Below are 20,683 nucleotides of genomic sequence, written 5' to 3'. Positions count from 1 at the left end.
TTCCATGAAAAGTGTTGGTAGTTAAGCAGTTTTCTTAAAAGAGGTTAAAATATTCCAGTTTATTTAAACTAGCATCCTAGTTAGATGGTAAGTAATGCTCACTTTAAAATACAGTTTTATAATATAAGCAATTTTAAACGAGTTCCTTATAATCTTTTCTCTTTTTCCGAGCGTCTCAGTTAATTTAGTTTTTTAAGTGAGTTTATGTTATACTCGAGGCACGGCTTAGCACTGCTTCTGTTTTGTTAGTCACATAACATTTTAATAAATTGTATGTATATATACGAGTAGCAACGTTTTCTTCTTTGGCGTTTTGAGGAACGATAAATGAAATTCTTATGATATGTGAATGTGATTTCGTGTGTGTACTACTAAGTTTGTTGGATAAAAATCAAGTGGTTAACAAGTAATTGATTTTGTTTTAAGGAATAGAGAGTAAAGTACCCTAAGAAAAGGAGGATCCTCTGATCAGGCGAAGTGATCATGCCTGGTGGTCTTCCTGCCCATCTGTTTTTCGTTGGGATTTTCTATCCATGTTTATGCGCATAAAAACTTTATTTATCGCCACATAAATATGAATACTTTACTCAGCTGATTCACTGAACAGTTGTGTAAACTAAATAAACGAGACAGCTAAATATAAAATATTCAAAAATCTCTCAAGCAATAACTGGCAAATCCTACTAATATTATAAATTCGAAAGTTTGTATGTGTGTTTATTTGTTTGGACATAAACGAGTAACAATCGTTTACGTCCAAACTGCTGAAGGGATCGAGATTAAATTTGAAACAGTGGTACATTATGGTCTGGTAAAACATATTATAGGTCATTATACCACTGGAACCCGCGAAATCGCTAACAGAAGCTACTTAATAGGTATGAAATTCGAAAAGTAGTACTAAAATAATAATTTTAATAATTATTTATAGTTTTATAAATAGCTAAATATATTGCTGCAGTATCCGCTAATGCACACGTCAGTCACTCCTTTGGATTGTCAATTTTACTCATAATGGAAGTTCAGTTCGGCTGACGGCATATATTGCTGTCTAGACCATACTAAAATAGTTAATGTTTTGAAGTCTAGCTTAAAATTGAAATTGAGTGGATTACAAAGCTTTAACATATGAAGTAAGTTTAAAACTTATGTAAATAAACAAATAATTGCTATTCTAGGAAAGTGGGCCTTTCTAGAAAAAGAGACAAAATGTAGTCTATGTCACTCTTCAGGCCCCCAAATAGCTTCACACAAAAAATCTTGTCATAAACTCACTCCGTTGTGACATAAAGAAAGGGCAAACAAACAAGCAAACAAACACACATTCCCATTGGATAGTACGGATACAAATGCGCTATCCACAACGACAGTGAGCACCGTGGACTATTGATGGCAGTGACATAAATTATTCAGCCTTCAGGCCTAAGTTCAATAACCTAGACATAGGCAACGGGTAACTTTATGATTTATTCAGAAATTCCAGCTAAAATTATGTACTGAAAGGTTTAGAGCCAGAACAGATCGATAATGTACTAAAAAATGTATTTTAAATGGACGAAAATGCAGGAAAAAGTTCAAAAAGATTGACCAAAAAGAATCTCTCCGGCGGGGAATCGAACCCCGGTCTCCCGCGTGACAGGCGGGGATACTGACCACTATACTACCGAAGACTTGTTGGAACGTGTCGAAATTTGTGTCCCCTTGTTACCCGTTTCAGTTTTTGGGTACGTTTTTTTTCCTTTTGTATAGCCTATTGTTGTGATATCGGTTTCGATTCTAATTGTTATTGAGTAGGTAAGTACTATTGTTAAAAAAAAAGTACTATTGTTATGCAGAATAAATGCAGGACATTTTTTTCCCTTTTATTTTTTACTTAATACTTACGTCTTTATTTTTTTTTACTAGTCTTAACATAATAATATTATTTTTCTTTGTAAAACTATTCCTATTACCCGGCTCATAATTATAGAACAATTATTATTCCTGTTTTTGCAAATCACATAATCTAAATATAGCATCAATAAACATTTATTTTCAAGAACCTATCTTCCTATCGAAACTCAGAATGAAATCCAAGAATTCCTTTCCTTAATCGTTGAAAGATGAACCGAAGTCTCTTATTCAGAATCTCCAACTAGCCTTTATTTGAATGCTTTACCGACTAATAGATCGAAACTCACTAAGATTGGCGTAGAAATGCATAAATTTAGATTGTACGAGACCGTTTTTAGGGTTCCGTACCTAATAGGTAAAAACGGGAACCGTACGTATCTACTAAGACTCTTTGACTGCACGGTTGGCGCGGTGGCTGAATAACTGGCTGCCGTGCAACGTGTAGCGGGTTCGATTCCCGTATGAAGCAATTCTTTGTATGATCCACAAATTGTTGTTTCGGATCTGGGTGTCATGTGCATGTGAAATTTTATGTTTTTAAACGCACCCACGACACAGGAGAAAATCCTAGTGTGGAGCAACATTCTTTTGAAAAAACAAACTGTTCATCCGATTATCCGTCTGTCATCGGACTGTGTCTCATGAATCTTTCTTTTTTTCTTTATTGTGAATCGTGATATACATACAAATATTAAAAACAAAATAAATATTTAAGGAGCTCCCATACAAAAAAATACACTTAATTTTAATGCTCGAATGAAATAAGAATATTACCGGTACCATTTGTGCACGAGACGGACTCGCACTTGGCCGGTTTTTAAAATCTAAAAGCTTTTGAAATATCTGAAGGGAGATAAGAACCTTCTAGTTGAGGTTCAGCTATCGTGATAGTGATGCGCCCTGAATGGATTTTTAGTTGAGCTCCTTCGAACACTCCGCTCTAGGAAGGTAATTGAATATGTTAGTCGATTTTTGTACCTGGATTTTATTTTGCCTTTGTAATACCAAATAAAATGGGTTCATTTATTTATATTTTTATTTGCTCCATTATATTAATGACATTTTTTAATGGTATAAGCCGGTAAACGAGCATACGGGTTACCTGATATTAAGCAATCGCCGCTGCCTATGGACACCCGAAACATCAAAGGCGTTACGAGTGCGTTGTCGGCCTTTTGGGGGTTAGGAATTTTAGGGTTGTTGGGGAATCGGGGATTGGGAATGGGGGTAATTGGGCCTCTGGCAACCTAATTCACACAGCGAAACACAAAGCAAGCGTTGTTTCACGTCGATTTTTTGTGAGACCGTGGTATCACAACGGTTAAGCTGGCCCATTCTTGACGAAGCATGGCTCTTCCACACTTGTTGATGTTATTTCATTGGACATTGGAGATTGAAGTAGCATTTTTGCTCAAGTTATCTGATCAAACAATTTTAATTTCAAAACTTTCTTTATCATTTTGTATATGTAGGCTTAGCGATTCTTACAAATCTTTTCTTCCTAAAATAGAGCAGATAATAGCAATACTAAGGTCTCAACATCACTCTCCTTCAAAAATAACGAAGCCTAGTAATTATGTAATATACTTTGCATTGAAAGCCAATCAAGGCCTTCAGGGGATCACCTTTATCGCAGTACTATCCATCTATTTTAAAGTAAAGACAAGGTAGGGACACTATGTTAATGAGAGCGACGTTGATGAGTTAACTGATTTATTTATCCTTCTATTTACATTGGACGGTGTCTTTATAAAGGTTTTTTTTATTAAATACCTCTGGACTTTTTTACTGTGAGAAAAGAAGTTAGTTTATCGTGTGATTTAGGCAATTATTATGTCATGTCATACAAAAATGAACCATTTGTTGTATACCGAAAGTCTAAAATTAAGTATTTTTGCAAGATTAGCGTAATCGAGACTATTTTGAAAACCATGTTAGTCACAAATGGGTGTAATTTTTGTGTGTATTTATTAATAGAGGGTATTATTTGTACATTAATTCATTTAAACATATTAAGTACTCAACCCGTTCATTTAAAATTGGACCTACTTGGGTAAAGTGTAAGGCCCAAGTTCTTTCTTCTTCTTTTTAAAATATGATAGAAATTCATGAGGTGCATTACAATCGATAGGTTTACTATTATGTATCCTATGTACCGTCTACAGGATTTACTTTACCTTGTATCGAATCTATAATCGTAATGTTCCAATTCAATGCCATTTGTTTGATAATATTTTGCATTTTGAGATACATGAACATGGTTTTGCTATTTGTGTCTTTTATGACAAATGTTGGATTATAACGAGGGCTATACGTATATATTTGCGTAGGATTATGTATGTATAGTTGTTTGACTACATATTATAATGTTGTTGTATTTTATCATAAACACGGCAAAATGCCATTGACTTGTAATGTGGTGACTACTTTCGTCAAGCGTTGTTTAAATCATCATCTTCAAGAAAAGCTACTAAATCAGAATTTAATCTCCCAGAATGCACATTAATATCGACTTTACTTAAGTGATGATTAATCATTTTCTATTATCTTATATTTGGGTTTTTATTTTAACGCACTTTATAGGTATTTTTTATCCATTTTATTTTAAGGGTTTTTAACTAATAGGCTACATCAGCTTAATTGTACTCTTAGCACATCTATCTTAAAACATTTTAAATTAACTAAATATTGAATTAAACTATTAAATACTGTTGCAACACCATAATAAAAGATTCCATAATCGTAATTAAATCAAGATGAGGACATTATAATTTTAAAACATTATCACTATTTAATTACAACAGCACAATTAACAACATCTTACAATTAATCCCCGTAACATCATCTATACAACTTTACTATCGGCGTGAAATCCAAATGAATAGTTATCTGACCTAAATGTCCACTCACTTAAATATAACCCTCGCATACTCATCAACTCTGTTGTTATTTACACCCACTAATCTATTTTTCCGGTATCCATTAGTTAGGATCGCTTCCTAGTATGTCATTTGCAGGGTTATAATTGACGTTTTAAAAATATGAACTGTCTTTTACAAATGTTGACAGGGTATTTTTGGATAGACGTTATGGAATTTAAAAATATTTTCTGCAATTCAATGCAAATGAGATATTTCTAAAGTATTTTTAAACTCTTATTTTATTAAATTAAGCTAATGGCTTATTTAAACTAGTTGAGAAAAGCTCAACTAGTTTCAAGTCGCAACGGGACTCTTATTCAAGCTCGATTAATTTCAATTCATTTACGAAGTATTTCTTCAATAATTGTTTGGTGTTGCCCTGCATTAGTATTTTCTTCTGTGCAATGGGTGCGTTTACAAACATACAAGTTCACATACACATAAAACCCAGACCCGAAACAACAATTTGTGGATCACACAGAATTGCTCCGTGCGGGAATCGAACCCGCTACACGTTATGCGGCGACCGGTTGCGGTATCAGCTTATAAAACAGTCTATAGACAACAATAGTAACTACTTAATCCATCTCACCTTTTCTCACATACAAGACACGACAATGCATTACAAGTAGCTGGAATGACAAGAAGTCGATCAATCCGATCGTTACCATCGACCTCAATCGATACTTCGTGTTAACATTGCATACGTTTTGTCTCGCGTGAATGAACCTTTATTTACTTACACAGAACTTCACATCAAGTTAAGAAAACCAGTATAACTTGATCTTTGAATGTGAAGAAAGATCATATAAACTGAGTTCGTGATTAACTGGTCTTGTGTAGGTCTATGTGCGAGTTGATTGACTCGTTTCGGAAGAAATAAACTTTAGCTTTTACGATTTACTTATTTTTATTTTTACTTAGAAGTTTTATGGTCAACGTTGCTCAATGTTACAAAGTGTGTGTTTGTGGAATTGTTTGTTTTCTAAGAAGTTAACTGGTTGGTGTTTATTTTTTTAAATCGATTTGATTGATTCATTACTCGTACTACGATAATAATTTCACTAATTAGAAACTAATTGGCGAAAAGACAACACAGTCAGATACTTCAAAACATAAAATAAAGAGAAATCAAACCATCATTTAAATTTATAATAAAGAATAACAAACACAACAACATTCTTTACTATATAGTACACAATTACGCAAAACTTCTACTATCTTGAATTAAATAAAAAAGTTGTGCCAGATTGCGAAACATAATTCACTCATACATATGCTAAAAAACACAAATGTTAGGGTGCTTTTCCACCAGAGATGTGCTATGCTACGTTGCTGTGGATGCGTTTGGCTTCCACCAATCATATTCATTGGTACACATTGCTTAGCATTAATGGAAACAGACTTAGCTAAGTTATGTGTTTTATATGGAAAGATGCGTGTTATGGATGTGTCCTATGGATGGCTTCTCTACTATCGATACATCGCATACTCGAGCTGCGCATCTTCCTCGGACAGCTACATTGCAGCGGTGCATCTTCATAGCTATATAGCTTTGTATCACTGGAAACGGTCACATAGTTTCACAGCTTAGCTATTACATCTTCGTAGCATAGCTACATAACACATCTCTGGTGGAAAAGCCCCTTAAAATCACGCTAGAATTTATACATATACGTCCAAAACTTTAGAAACCGCTGTCCAAAAGTAATTGCTTCGTTGAATTAAACGTTTAGTGTAATACATATTCAAAACACATGCCACAGTTAAAATAATAATCGTTAGTATGTAAATTAACTTAGTTCTACTTGACTGCGACCTTTTTGGTCTCATCTGGACATTGAATTGTTTAACAAATTATGAGATTATGTGACCACTAATTTTATTATGATTTTCAACTACGTATCATTTGTAGTTTATAGTTTTAGAAATGATTGTGTTTAATGTATGAATCCTTGTTCTTGATTGCGAAATTATGCTGTTGTTTTGTGAATTAAGGACGAAGTTTTAATTGGTTGTAAAATGTAGTATTTTGTTGTTATGATTCTCTATTTTTATGAGATACTAGCTTATTTTAACGGCTTCGCCCGCATTCTTAAAGATAAAAAAGTATCCTATCACCCAAGTCAGCTCATACCCTGTCTGTATACCAAATTTAATCAAAATCCGTTCAGTAGTTTCAGCGTGATGGACGAACAAACATTCACATAGTAATTACCTATATGCGGATAGGGAATAGTGTAGTGTTTACCAACTCATGTAAGTAAGCAAGTTAATTCATAAAACAATTTCTTTTCCTTATAACAAGCGGTGAATTAATCGCAGTGCGTTTGCAAACAAACGCCATGTTGTTTTGACATTCGCTTTATCTTAACTGGGCTCACAAACAATCTTGTTAAGTCTTTGAGGGTTATATCTTTTACGAGATTAAAAATAAAACTCCAAGAAATTGAATATCATAACCGCTTTACGAAATCATCAAAGAATTTCTTCGTTCGTAATTCAATATTATTTAAAACCTTAACCGTTAAAAATTAACATGATCCCTTAAAGCTGAAAGTAGACTGTTCAAAAAGAAAATCCATGTATTTTCTTTTCATAGTTTATAGTGTGATCCGGTCATAAATTATTCCGAAGCTGCTTATTAAGAATTAGTGGTATAATCCTTTTTGATATTTAAAAATTTTTATGTGGCAGTTTTCTTAATTGAAACTGACGGTTTCGTTGCCGTAAAATTTTAATTTCAATTTTTTTCTTTGTTGGGCGTGAAGTTTATATAAGCTTGCGTGCTTTAGTATTTTATTGGGTAGAACTTTTAGTAGTTTAACACGTGATTTGAAGTATATTGAGCGCTCGTATTTAAACTCTTAAAATGTTTTTTGAGTTAGTCTTTAGCTATAAAGGATGACTTCAAAAGGATACTAAAATGCAGTAGTAGTGTTAATGGTTTCTTATGCAACTTTGCCTTGTAAGAAGCTGACTTTCATCATCCATATTAAAAGGTCTATTATACCCAAAAACGTAGCTTCTCTTTCCATAAGGCGTGGAACTTACCACCTTTTTTTCGATGCCCATAAAATGCCAAGTATCGCATTACAACTTTCTGTACGAGGCTTGAGAATCCCGGCGTGTATCAGACTCGTTGAAAAAAGGTAAGTCTCAAGTCTAGCTAAATATAAACCTGGTATATTACACTATCAATTTTGTAGGTTTATTTCTGTTCACTTTCTCGAAACCTGTTGTTGGTATGTACAACGTCATTCAATGTAAAAATGAGTAATAAAAACGTTATGAATTATTGAACGAGCGGCGGTATAAGGTGTAGGCGACATGATTTTAATTAGCCATTTTTTTATGGTATAAGCCGGTAAACGAGCGGTTCACTTGATGGTAAGCAATCGCCACCGCCAATGGACACCCGAAACACCAAAGGCGTTACAAGTACGTTGCCGGCCTTTTGGGGGTTAGGAATTTAAGTGTTCATGGAGAATCAGGGATTGAAAAGATTGGGAACATGGATATTTGGGTCTCCGGTAACCTCACTCACATAACGAAACACAACGCAAGCGCTGTTTCACGTCGGATTTCTGTGAGGCCGTGGTATCACTCCGGTCGAGCTGGCCCATACGTGCCGAAGCATGGTTCTCCCACACTTAAATTTTGGTTTAAAGTCTCTTTTATATTGTTAAAAGAACTTTACGCGAGACCTGATGAATTCAGTTTTGAAATATTACTTATACAACATGAGAGTTGTGATGTAACGTTTAAATGTTCACACCTACGTTTTACTTCGTGTCAACATGAGGAATTTTCACATACAAACAATAATGTTTGTATTTATAATTATGTAATGGGAGTCTGGATATGGAAATCTGTTGTTTGATACCTACTTAAAATAAAAATATTAATACAGCCTGATTTTTATCACCAGCCAGAGTTTGGTATCATTTAAACATTCCATTTTTAAATAAACATAATACAAAAAAAAATATAGCTGACTTCACTGAAATCATTTAAACATTCCATTTTTAAATAAAAAAAATAAATAGCCGACTTCACTGAAGAATGACGGTTACGGTTTCGTTTCGAGAGACTACAACAAACAATATTATACCATGTAAACAAATCAAAATCAATCTAAGGGCTATTTCATAATGAACTCAAAATTGAGAAGCGGCCTACCAGTCAACTATGAAGTCATTGCGCCAATCGTCTTGTCAATTACACTTGATAAGATCAATCGATGCAGAAATTATACTCTCCCTACTTTCTGCAGCATACTCGTGAATGATACAAATCGCATTATAGTATGTAGGATTTAGGAAAATATCAATCGTGAACTGATTACCTTGTTGCTCGAGCTACCATCGATATACATGATTACTAGACTTTCGGGAAAAGAATTAACTACGTTCAAGTTTTTAAGATGTGTCAGCACAAAAAGTGAATTTTTGAATAGTAAATTACAATTAACTGTTCATAGTTACTATGACTATTTAATATCTTCGCTTGTGCAAATTCACCCACTGCTCAACTCTTATTGATCGTAGCGTAATGTTCAATAACCTATGGCCTTCCTCGTTAAATGAACTATCCAACATTAACAAATAAGAAATACTTAATTCGAATTAGTAGTTAAACAAACGCTTCAGCCTTGTATATAGATATAGTAGATTTTAACTTTGCACAATTTAAGAATAAAACGTGTGGATATAAAGGAACACTTCAAGTAAGAACGTTTTAAATACAAAACGTGTGGGAGTTGTTCGATGGCCAAGCGTCTCGAATAGAAATTGTTTTATCGCTACAATCTGTCTGCAAAGAGATATATTGTTTAGTTACAACAAATAGCAAAATAAATGGAACCAATACCGTTTGTGTCATTGGCCGGTAATATAGTGTTGTTTTGTTAATATTGCTTGAGAAACTTGAGAGAGTTTCGTGAGACTGTTGGTAATGCAGTTTCAAAGATTTTTAGTATTATATCAGTGATCAGTATAACAAAAACTGTTCAGATCATTACTTTGACAAAAAAGAGTAAAACCACGCACAACGAAACACAACGCAAGTGCCGTATCGTGTCTCTTCCTACACTTACCTCACCTCTGTCAAATTTTTAGGTCCTTATTCGCTTATTATTTATGACATCCGTAAGAACAATTGATGTTTTTTTTTCTTATGGTATAAGCCGATAAACGAGCAGACGGATCACCTGATGGTAAGCAAACGCCGCCGCCCATGGATACCTGAAACACCAGGTTTAAGGGAGTGACAAATTGCCTTACGGCTAAAACTTTACCATTGACCTATTTTCTGCTTATCATTAACTCAAACAATAGGCATTATTTCCTCTCTATATGAACACAGTTTCCTACAAGATTTCGAAACATTCCGAGGAAGTCGTTAAGTTCAGACTAGGTATATACGTATATTATACATCATATATGTACATTTCCTAGAATTATGTTTATTAATACTCTAGTAGAGTCACGATACCACAAGTATTGGTAAGTTTTATTGAACTTATAACTATGAATTATTCGTAAGGAACCCGATTCAGTAGGTTTTTGTTTTTTAATTTATTTAGTGTGTTGCATGTTTTGAAGGTAACACAGGGTGGACTTACTTGCTTACTTAGATATCACATAGTAGATAGTCTTCCAGTCTGCCACCCAGTCAGTCACTGAGTAACGGAAGCGTGTTATCCCTATATATATTATTATATAAGATTAAAATTATTATTATTACCGACAACTCTACAATTGCGTGGACACTGAATTCTTGTCTTTTTCTCTACCCCTCTCTCGTATCACACATGCCATTGATGAACACGAGGTATTAATATTCATAGGACATCATACCATATTAAGGTAACAAGATAAAACACGTGGTTTTTATTCGATAGCACTCTATTCAATCGGAATTTCACTTACATTTTTCTTAAAGAGAATTACTTATTGTTTTTCTTACCGATATAATAGGGAAGTTAACTAATTTTTATTTCAATGTCCGTCTTGTAGATAATTTTGAAATATTCGACACGTAGTTTTTATTTACTTATGGAAACAAATACTTCTACGATATGTCGATTTAAAAAATCACGTGACATCACTTCTGGGATTAATTACAGAATAAAAAATACATGTCTAATAATTTTTTCGTAACCTAAATGACGGATTAATTACATTTTTCATTTTCATACACCGTTGTCATCCCTATTTGTAAAATTATAAATTTTACCCAAAGCGGTAAGCAGTAAGTGTCTTCTTTATTCAATAAATTGATGAGTTCATTCCGTCCCGATAAAGAAAAACTTCGCACGCAGATTTCAAAATACACAAAACGAAAAAGGTCTTATAGCCTTCAGGAATTGGAACGAATCGAATAATAGTAGAAAAGTGTAATTGTGTACCTTATTGTAATTGTAGCAATATCGCATTAAGTGAGCATCTTAATAGTCACGACTAAAGCTTGCATCGAAAGAATAGAGCAGAAAAAAAAAGAACAGACAGTTTCTCTCTTTAGTAATACTAAATTATTTATTTATTAATTTGAACTTTACCTATATACAAATCATTATTGGATAGTAAAGGTACTGGCAAAACAAAGCACCTATAGCACAATTACCTATAGTACAAAGGCGGACATAATGCCAAAGGCATTCAATAATGGACTGCTACTAATATTCGCCAAATAAATGTCAAATTTAATGTCAAGCTCGTACATTACATTTGTATTCACTTGTTTCGACTACCTCGTTGGTCTAGTGGTCGCAAGTGCGACTGCCGGACAAAGGGTCTTCGGTTCGATTCCCGGGTCGGGCAAAGTATTACTGGCCGATTTCAGTTTTTCGAAAATTTCTCAGTAGTAGCATGGAGTCTGGAATTGTGCCCAGTATATGGCAATAGGCTCACCTCCTATTACATGGGACTTATAACACAAATAGTGAAAAGTGGGTGTGCATTGTATAGCGGCATGCCGTAATGTGATGTGCACCTCTGCCTACCTCTTCGGGTTTAAAAGGCGTAACGTTGTAAGTGTTTCGACTAACGTTTACGCTATTTGTTTAAGAAGCTATTGGTAGGTACTAGAAAACGATTATGATTTGTATCCAATTAACTCAACCAGGATGTGATAAAAATGGCAATCGTTAAGTAGTGATTGGTATTTCTTTGATCGATCGATGTTTGAATTCTGTCAATTTGACAGTTAATGTCAATGTCATCCATCTTGATAAATGATCACGACTGAGTATCAAAAGGCATTCTTTTAGAAATCTATGTAAGAGAAACTATCGTTGTCACTATTACTATTAATTTGATGATTATGCATTAAGTACATACACATCTTTATGTTCCTGGCACTTATCCAAAAAAAAAATTATAAAGAAATATTTCATCAAAACTTTAAAATAAAAATGCAAACCAAAAGACCACACATCAACATGAGTTTATAATTTACAATTTCCTATGAAACCAGCATGTATAATTTCCAGACTATTCCACGATTATCCGGTAAAAAATCCCACCCATCCTGCCAGTACTTGGCAAGTAGGCAAGTAACGTTTATTACAACACCCTGTGGTTTTCGCAGTCCGCCATTAAAACCTGTTATCGAATTAAAATCGGAAGTTTGCGGTTTTGCCACGAAGGGAACAGCAGTTTGTAGACTTCTGGACAGGTTCGATTTCAATCCTTTCGTTCTTGCGAAATTGTTTTTCTAAAGTTGTTGTAAAGATGGGGTGAAGTAGGTATAGGTATAAGTAAAGTAAGTATGAGTTTTTGAAATGTTGTATAGACACTTTTAGCACGAAATAGGATCCTCATCATCATCATCGTCTGTCCTTGCCAAGACAGGGTTTTGCATCTCTACCATAAGAATTAGGGTGCTTTTCCTCCAGAGATGTGCTATGCTACATTGCCTAGTACTGTTGGAAACGGACTTAGTTAACCTATGTTTTTTATATGGAAAGATGCGCGCTATCCTTTCCTTAATAATATGGCATCCCTAATATCGATACATCGCATACTCGAGATGTGCATCTTCCTCGAATAGTAGCTACTTTGCAGAGGCGCATCTTCATAGCACATCTTAGTCGCACAACTACATAGCTTAATATCAGTGGAAACGGTCACCTAGTTATTACAGATTAGCTATTACATCTTCGTAGCGTAAAGCTTCCTTGGATTATATTTTAAGAATCGCTCTAATTACAAATCACTAAGTTGCAAACCTCAACGCTCAGATAAAATTATTGAATACGTATGTATATAATATAGTCCCAATAACCTTTCAAGCATAAGTAACTAGCTACTTACCTCATTCTAAGTATCTCAGAGAAGAGAACACACTATACATTAAACAACTATCCCAACCTGCCTCTAGTACGAGGTGTGCAATATATTACGAAGCTTTGCTTCAATAAATTTGGAAATCATGTACGTACTTATAACATTGAGAACTTTAGTTAAGGGAAAGCTTTGTAATTCCATGCAACTGCAGGTGAAGGAAGACTTAATATACATTATGTAATGGGTAGTTTTCGTTCACTATATTTCATAATATTATATTTAGATTTTGTTTGTGTAAATTCTTAGTTGTTCTAAAGATTTTGTAATTTGTGTAAAAATCTGTTTTTTAAAGTAATTAATGGCTGATAGGCAGTGGAAAACATTTGAATTGAAGCAAATCTCAATGTCAAATTCAATCACAATCAACGTCGTCGGTTTGACAAGACCAGAAACTAACAAAAATTGTGGATTAAATTCTTTTCTTTTTGTTTTTCTTTTAAAACGTTGCTTCACACTAGAATAACTCCTATGTCGTGGATGTGTTTACAAACATATAAGTTTACACACACAAATTGACAACCCAAAGGCCATTGACTAGAAAACCAAACTTGAAACCTCAAAAATTTCAAGAACGTACGATTCTGAACTTAATTCATCAGCGTTCGTCTCTAATAAAGCTCTTTATAGAACTGTCCGTATTTATATCGCTCGTAAATTTTCCAATTACGCACCAACAAATTTGGCGTTGTAAAAATAAAATGTCAAAAGGCAGGAAAGAGATGGTAGCAGTAATTGGTGACATCCGGCGGATAGTACGGTAACTGGCGCATACGCAACGAATTAACAAATAGGCAATAATTTGTCGGTGTAGTGCAAAGTCGGTTATGGATCTATCGTAAACACTTTCATAATTGTTTATTGTTGCTTATCTTGATGGATGGGATCTTTAGGAGGTTCCTCAGTTGTGGTAAGAGGCAAAGAAGAAATTGTAATTGAAAGATAACGTAGGTAACCTATGTCTCCTATGGGTAGGCAAAGATAATGGAACGCCAATTGCTATGAATCTTACATACCTCTTTCGCTTCATGAATAGTCACCAGTCTTTCCATGCATGCTCGTCGCTTAAAGGTACTTTTAATTAAGCCTGCCTTAATTAATCGCCAATCTGGTCTTTAGGTATATGTCCGTCTAGGGCGCCTTCTATCGACGGTCCCATTCATATCCGAAAGAAAGATAAAAACAGGTCCTATTCTAACTAATCCGAAGCTTCTCACTTAAAATTCAACTTCATTTGACAAAATGAAACTAGCTATCTTTACTTCCAACACAAAAATATAACCAACAAAATGCTAGAAGCAAAATTAAAGTTAGGTAAGAAAATAGCTTCAACATAATTCCATTTGATTTGACATTTCAATAAAACTTTTAACAGGATCGTTTCAACGGACCGAATTGAAGACTATTCGTCTAAAAAAGAAATTCGGGCAACGTGAAGCGGAATACTCTTGGCAAAAGTGTTAATCGAATTACAGAGCCTTAAATAAAATATTAGCCAGACGAGCGGAAACGTATGAAATTCTAATTGCCTTACACCGATGATTCACGTGCCGATTCCAATCTAATTTTGGTTCTAAATCGGATGGGAGATGGTTAGCATCAGAAATTCGAACTTAGTTACATCCCTGGTCAAATGTGCAATAAATTCTCGAATATTTTGGTAAAATGTTGGACTGATTGGTTCGGTGGTCATCAAGTATTCACAAGTATAAGATTAAAAAGTATCGTATCTCAGTTTCCTTTTAGTTCGAACTTATACCTATCCATTATATTTCATATACTATTAATTGGTACTCCAATTATTATAGCATCGTATAACTGGTGAAAAGTAAGTGTTCAGTGAGGACACTTCTGGACACTTCTGGGAATAAGAGTCATTATGTTTTTTATTGGATAAAAAGCTATTTCTGTTTACAGGTCAACAATCTAAACCTGTGACCCAATTTATACACCGGTATTTTTATAGACACGTTTCCTTTTCACGTAACAAATCTACGCTTTTAATTCTTCCACAAAAATAAACATCAACAATACGGCCAAACATTTTCCTGCCAATTTATTTTATTTTTAAAACAATACGGCCATTTCGAATTCGAACAAAAGCATGACGTCCTTGAAATTTTCAAATTAGACAAAGAATCGTACTTTTTCAACAGGATAGAACAAAACTGGTAAACAAAAACAAAGAAAGCTATAAAATCAAAGTTTAGTTTAAATAAACGTTCGGCCGATCTGTGAGCGAACAAATAGTGCCCTTGTGAATAACTTTATAGGCAGTTAAATGTCAGTTAAAGGTTTTAATGGGATTATTAAACGGAGTTTAGTTGCATTATCAATTGTCAAAAGTTCATTTGGTCTTTATGATGTATGGCATTGTTTATTGATGCAGTTTTAGTTTCGGTCGTTAAAATTACTTCACTGGACTAAACGTGCGTTGTGAAATAAAGAGGGAGACAAGAATGGGGCGCCGCAATGCATGTTAATGATAAATTGTTACAGTTTTATTTTTAGGACGTTTTGGAACGTAAACAAGGGTATTGTGATGTGTTGCTTCATAATGCACTTGTATTTAAAGATTGTTTTGTCGTGTTTTGCTTTTAAAACTACAAAAGTAAGTGTTGAGTGAGATGAAGAATTACTTTCTTGGATCTTTTAAATTTGAACTGAAATGGGTGAAAACAATCGTAACGTTTTTAACTAAGATTCTTATCCATTATCATAACATCAAAGTAACCTAAAATACAATATACTCCTGAAAGAAACCGTACAAAAATGGCTGACCTATATCGTAATAATTTCTTTTGTAATTATTTCACTTAATTAGGGTCAAGGAAGGAAGCTGGCAATCCTTCACTATAATCAGAGAGTCATCCCATCTGATACATATGTCACACGTAGAACTCATTAATCAAAGAGTTTCGTACCAAACTCGGGAACTATGGCAACTCCACATGAGACTGTGACATGCCGTAGATAACTCAAATAACTTTCAGAGATTGTTAATGCGCGCAGATATAATTTATTACCGGAATAGTGACGAAATGTTTTTGGCAACCAAAGATTTTATTGAGGAAGTCCGGATTTTGATGAATTAGTGGTTTGTTTTTTTTACTGAATATTAAGTGGGACGTTGGGTACTTATGGTACGCCTACATTTTATTTTGTGTTGTAATATTAAGGGCGAATAATAAGACATTGCCAAATTTTGGGCAAAGTTCCAGACTGTTATGACTTGATTACGATTATGATTACAACTGAACATTTTAATATGAGACACTGTTAAATTTTAATGTAATCAGTCAACCAATTTCACAGTGTCTTTTTTTAATTGGAATTATCCAATGACTTATCCCGCCTTGGGCGAGGCGAGAGGGAGTGTCAGCCTCTTATTGACTAAAACCCACCTCGTTCTCACTCCTGCCCTTCTAGATGGAACCCTAGTAAACCCGCTAGGTAGTCCGCAGCATCGGAAAATTCACATTGGCTACAATGTTTATTTTTTTACTGTTACTTTAGCCTCATTAAAACTTATACTATCAATAGTAAACAGACTATTAATTGAAAAGCTATTTTTATACCTACCTCTCAGCAATTACGTTTTAGATAAAAACAAATTCAAAATCTTTAAAATTCGTCCAAAACTAATGAATGCGCTGCTCACTAGCCGTTCAACAAAACAAATATGTGCCACTAATAGATCCTATACTTAGCACATGCATAAATATAGCAATTTGGTCTGTAGAAGGGCAATTTATTCCCATAGCACATTATATTAGACATGATTGGCAGTCATCAAATAGATCGTTAGTCACCAATCATACGAGGATATGCATGTGTGTCAGTCTATTTATGAACTACGTGACTAGCTTCTTAGACAGGATCAATAAGATTAATCACGATATTAGGGTTCCATTCACCAATGGTATCCGTGAAATAATATATTATTTCTAAATTAGTTATGTTAACTGTTTTACAAATCATCATCATCATGATTATCATGATTATCATCTTCAACATCATCACCATCATCACCAACATTATCATCATCATCATATCAGCCACACGATGTCCACTACTGAACATATACCTCCACCAATGACTTGGAAGGCCGGTTGGAAGCAACCTGCGTCCAGTGGCCCCCTGCGACCTTGATCAAGTCGTGTGTCCACCTAATGCGTGGACGTTACTCAAATAAACTTGTCTTATGTCTGTCTTCAAGTCATATGAAGAGCTCATGATCATAGCAGCATGTGTGATACATGATACAGCATTTTTTTTTTTCTGTTCTTTTTATCTGTAATCAGTCAGATTTCTTCAGTGGTTCTTGGAGTGTTTATACATCAGGAAGCCAGTGCCTCACTGTCCATTTAGAGCACATTGTTTCTTTTAAGTCTCTTAACCACTAAATGATACAGCATGGGCCTATATCTGTTCAAAATGTTTTCTTTTTCTAATAATGTGTATTTTCTAGTGCACGTATTCGCTGCTATATTTGTAGGTAAGTATAATGGTGCAATACTCTTATCCCGCAAGACCAACTCGAACTTGCTAATATATTTTTCCTTTTAAGGATATGAATGGCGCCAACATAATTCACGCGTCGAATATGGGCACAAAAAATGTAACACATTACTAGCGCAAATGAAATGGTCGTTAATAAAGCATTCATTTCTGCGTATTTGCAATAGTGTGTAAGATTGCCTATTAAAATAACGATGTTAAGTTTAACAAGTTTTATATTGCCTTGTTAGTTGATTGCAAGGTTGCTTGGATTTAATTTTAAACCTTTAGTTAGTCTTCATATATTGACTGCACGGTTGGCGCGGTGGCTGGGTGACCGGCTGCTGCACAACGTGTAGCGGGTTCGATTCCCGCACGGAACAACTCTTTGTGTGTACCACAAATTGTTGTTTCGGGTCTGGGTGTCATGTGTATGTGAACTTGTATGTTTGTAAACGCACCCGCGGGTCAGGAGAAAATCCTAGTGTGGGGCAGCGTTTTAAATAAAGAAAAGAAAAGAAATATGGTTCTAGGTATTTGAAAACAATGAGATCGCAGAGAGAGTTTTTTTTTCTATGGTCACTCTTAGTTAGCAACTCACCCACTAATATAAACGGTTTGATAACAGATCTAGCTAAAAGTGTGTGTGGTCGGTAAGCAAAGTTCTAGCACTCAGATCGTCCTGTTGCTTAAAAAGTCACCTTAAGACCTTAGTAACAGAGATCACATCACTCTGATCTAACAATATCCTACTGAATCAATTGCCACCTCCTTCTAACACACTACTGAGTCCAAACCATGACACCCACTTTCCAAGCACTTAGTCAAGAGCTTCACTGTTAGATAAACTATTTATCTTCTTCTAACATTTGCATACCACATAATTATAACCCATTAACATTTTCAATGACATTGGTGGTGCATTTAAGTCGAATAGCAAAATACGACTACATACGCATACCAGCTCATCAAGCTAACCTCAACCATCAGATATGTTTATTCAATTTCCATCTTTCACGTGTTATGTTAAAGTCGAAAACCTATTAAACAGATAAGGGTAGCCTGATATGCTGCCGTCCACATACAAACCGAATAAAAAACAAATATTCGTGAAAGCAAAAGTACAAGTGAAAAGGCCATCGCAAATTCAACTTGCACAGTTTCGCTTCAAGTAGTTTGAACGAGCGTTGTAAACGGTGTAAATATTTGTTCAGTTCGTTCAAACGCAACGAAAGTAGGTATCGGAGCTATCGGAGACGCTCGGGTGCCATCGGGTGTTGTCGGATCGTATTTGGAAGTAGCTGGCGACTGTTTTTGTACGCCATGTTTGGATAGAGACCTTATGAAAAGAGATTTCCCACAGCGCGTCTGTTTGAATCGCAATTTCTGGATAACCGAGCAATGTTTATTGGTGGAATGGTCGCCAGTATGACTATTGGGCATAACGTCTTAGATTTTATGTCTCTGTCATCCGGGGTGATAAAAATGCAATTGGAGTTTTCGATGTTAAAAACTGGTCACCAACTATCACCACACAATTTTAAACGTACTGTTTTATTTGAAGAATGTCTGAAAAATAACTGTGATCTAATATTCTATCCACAATTCGATCCTCCAAAAAGTTTGCACCAATTCTCACAGCAATTAACCCAGAAGAATCCAAGACTGCACAGATACGAATCCAAGATTCAATACATAGTTTCTACGAGTGCATTAATAAATTGCAAGACAACTTTATTGGTTCTGTTCGAACGTTTACACCTTTGGGGTTTTATATGTAGGTACTTATCTTGGGGCTGCAGAGCGTGAGGTAAAGCATCCATCCATCACTCCCCTTGGAGAATAGGTTCTCTCTGAAGTAGAATTTCATCAATACAAAGAGAATGCATTTTTACTTGTTCCTCGGTCGTTTCTTTCTGTTTTGTTTTGCTTTTCTTCTTTACCGCAAGAGTGTGTTAGTAAACCATATCAGAATGCCAGAAACAATTAGTATCGATCTGAATATTATAACTTTAGTCTTAGTGCGTTAATTTTGAGAGGTTGAATTATTTAACCCCTTTTTGAATTATAACGATACCACACTTTATTTGGTTGAGTTACTATTAATAATTGGTAAAAGACCAATCTACGTTCAATCTTTTTATAAAATACTATACTTAGTACTGATCTGTGACTGTGATGTATGACCAAAATCTTTAGCAATAATAAAAACATTGTCCACTATCACATTATAAAAGCTGTAGCCTAAAATAAAACCAGTTTCGTGCGGTGTATCTACGATCTGTCAGAGACATCTGACGCTTAATTCAATCTATGCATTTATTATTCACACTATGTTTTGTGGTCCCACGCGCCATGAGTGTCATGTCAAACACATTTCACGCATCATGAGACAACACCACAAAAATGTGAACAGTTTAATCGTTTGTGGCGTCATGTGCATTTGTTACTCGTACTAGAACAGCTTTTACAAATTATTTTTCTGTTACTTTGATTTGTGGTATGGTTTATATGTTCAAGTTTTGGTGCAGTTGACACACATACGTGTATCACATTAAGTGTGGGAGAGCCATGTTTCGGTATGAATGGGCCGGCTCGACCGGAGATACCACGGCCTCACAAAAAACCGACGTGAAACAACGCTTGCGTTATGTGTGTGAGGTTACACGTGCAAATATTGTCTTAATTTCGTTCCTGTATAGTAGTAGTAGTTAGTTTTTTATTATCAAAAGCTAGTTATATTATGGACATTACATATATTTTAAAGTCACACACACACACATATAGATAATAAAGAAAACCCTTTTCCGCGACGCCGTATTCATTTACTATCTCATACATCCATAAATATTTTACTAGTTTTCTGTTTTCAGCATGTGAATATCAAATTGTAACTTTAAAACACGTAGCATTTAGTTCCAATTTTACTTGAAGAAGGCCAACACACTTCAGCGCACGCTTTCAAACCTAACCCCCAATTAGCACGTATGTGAATGCGATCCCGTTGATTGCAGATGAGGT

General features: G+C 34.8%; 1 protein-coding gene and 1 non-coding gene across 13 annotated transcripts in view; one reads left to right on the top strand and one right to left on the bottom strand.

Moving 5' to 3' along the window:
* The window catches only part of LOC118272348 (collagen alpha-1(XVIII) chain), a 198,271-nt gene that overhangs the window by 25,943 nt on the left and 151,645 nt on the right, over positions 1–20,683 (top strand). The gene's annotated exons all lie outside the window — the stretch shown is intronic.
* On the bottom strand, positions 1,599–1,670 carry Trnad-guc (transfer RNA aspartic acid (anticodon GUC)). Its single transcript has one exon. It is a non-coding gene; the product is annotated as a tRNA-Asp (tRNA).

This window comes from Spodoptera frugiperda, chromosome 4 (genome assembly GCF_023101765.2).
Source record: "Spodoptera frugiperda isolate SF20-4 chromosome 4, AGI-APGP_CSIRO_Sfru_2.0, whole genome shotgun sequence".
Classification (NCBI taxonomy): Eukaryota; Metazoa; Arthropoda; class Insecta; order Lepidoptera; family Noctuidae; genus Spodoptera; species Spodoptera frugiperda.
This window is presented reverse-complemented; position numbering and strand designations above follow the sequence as displayed.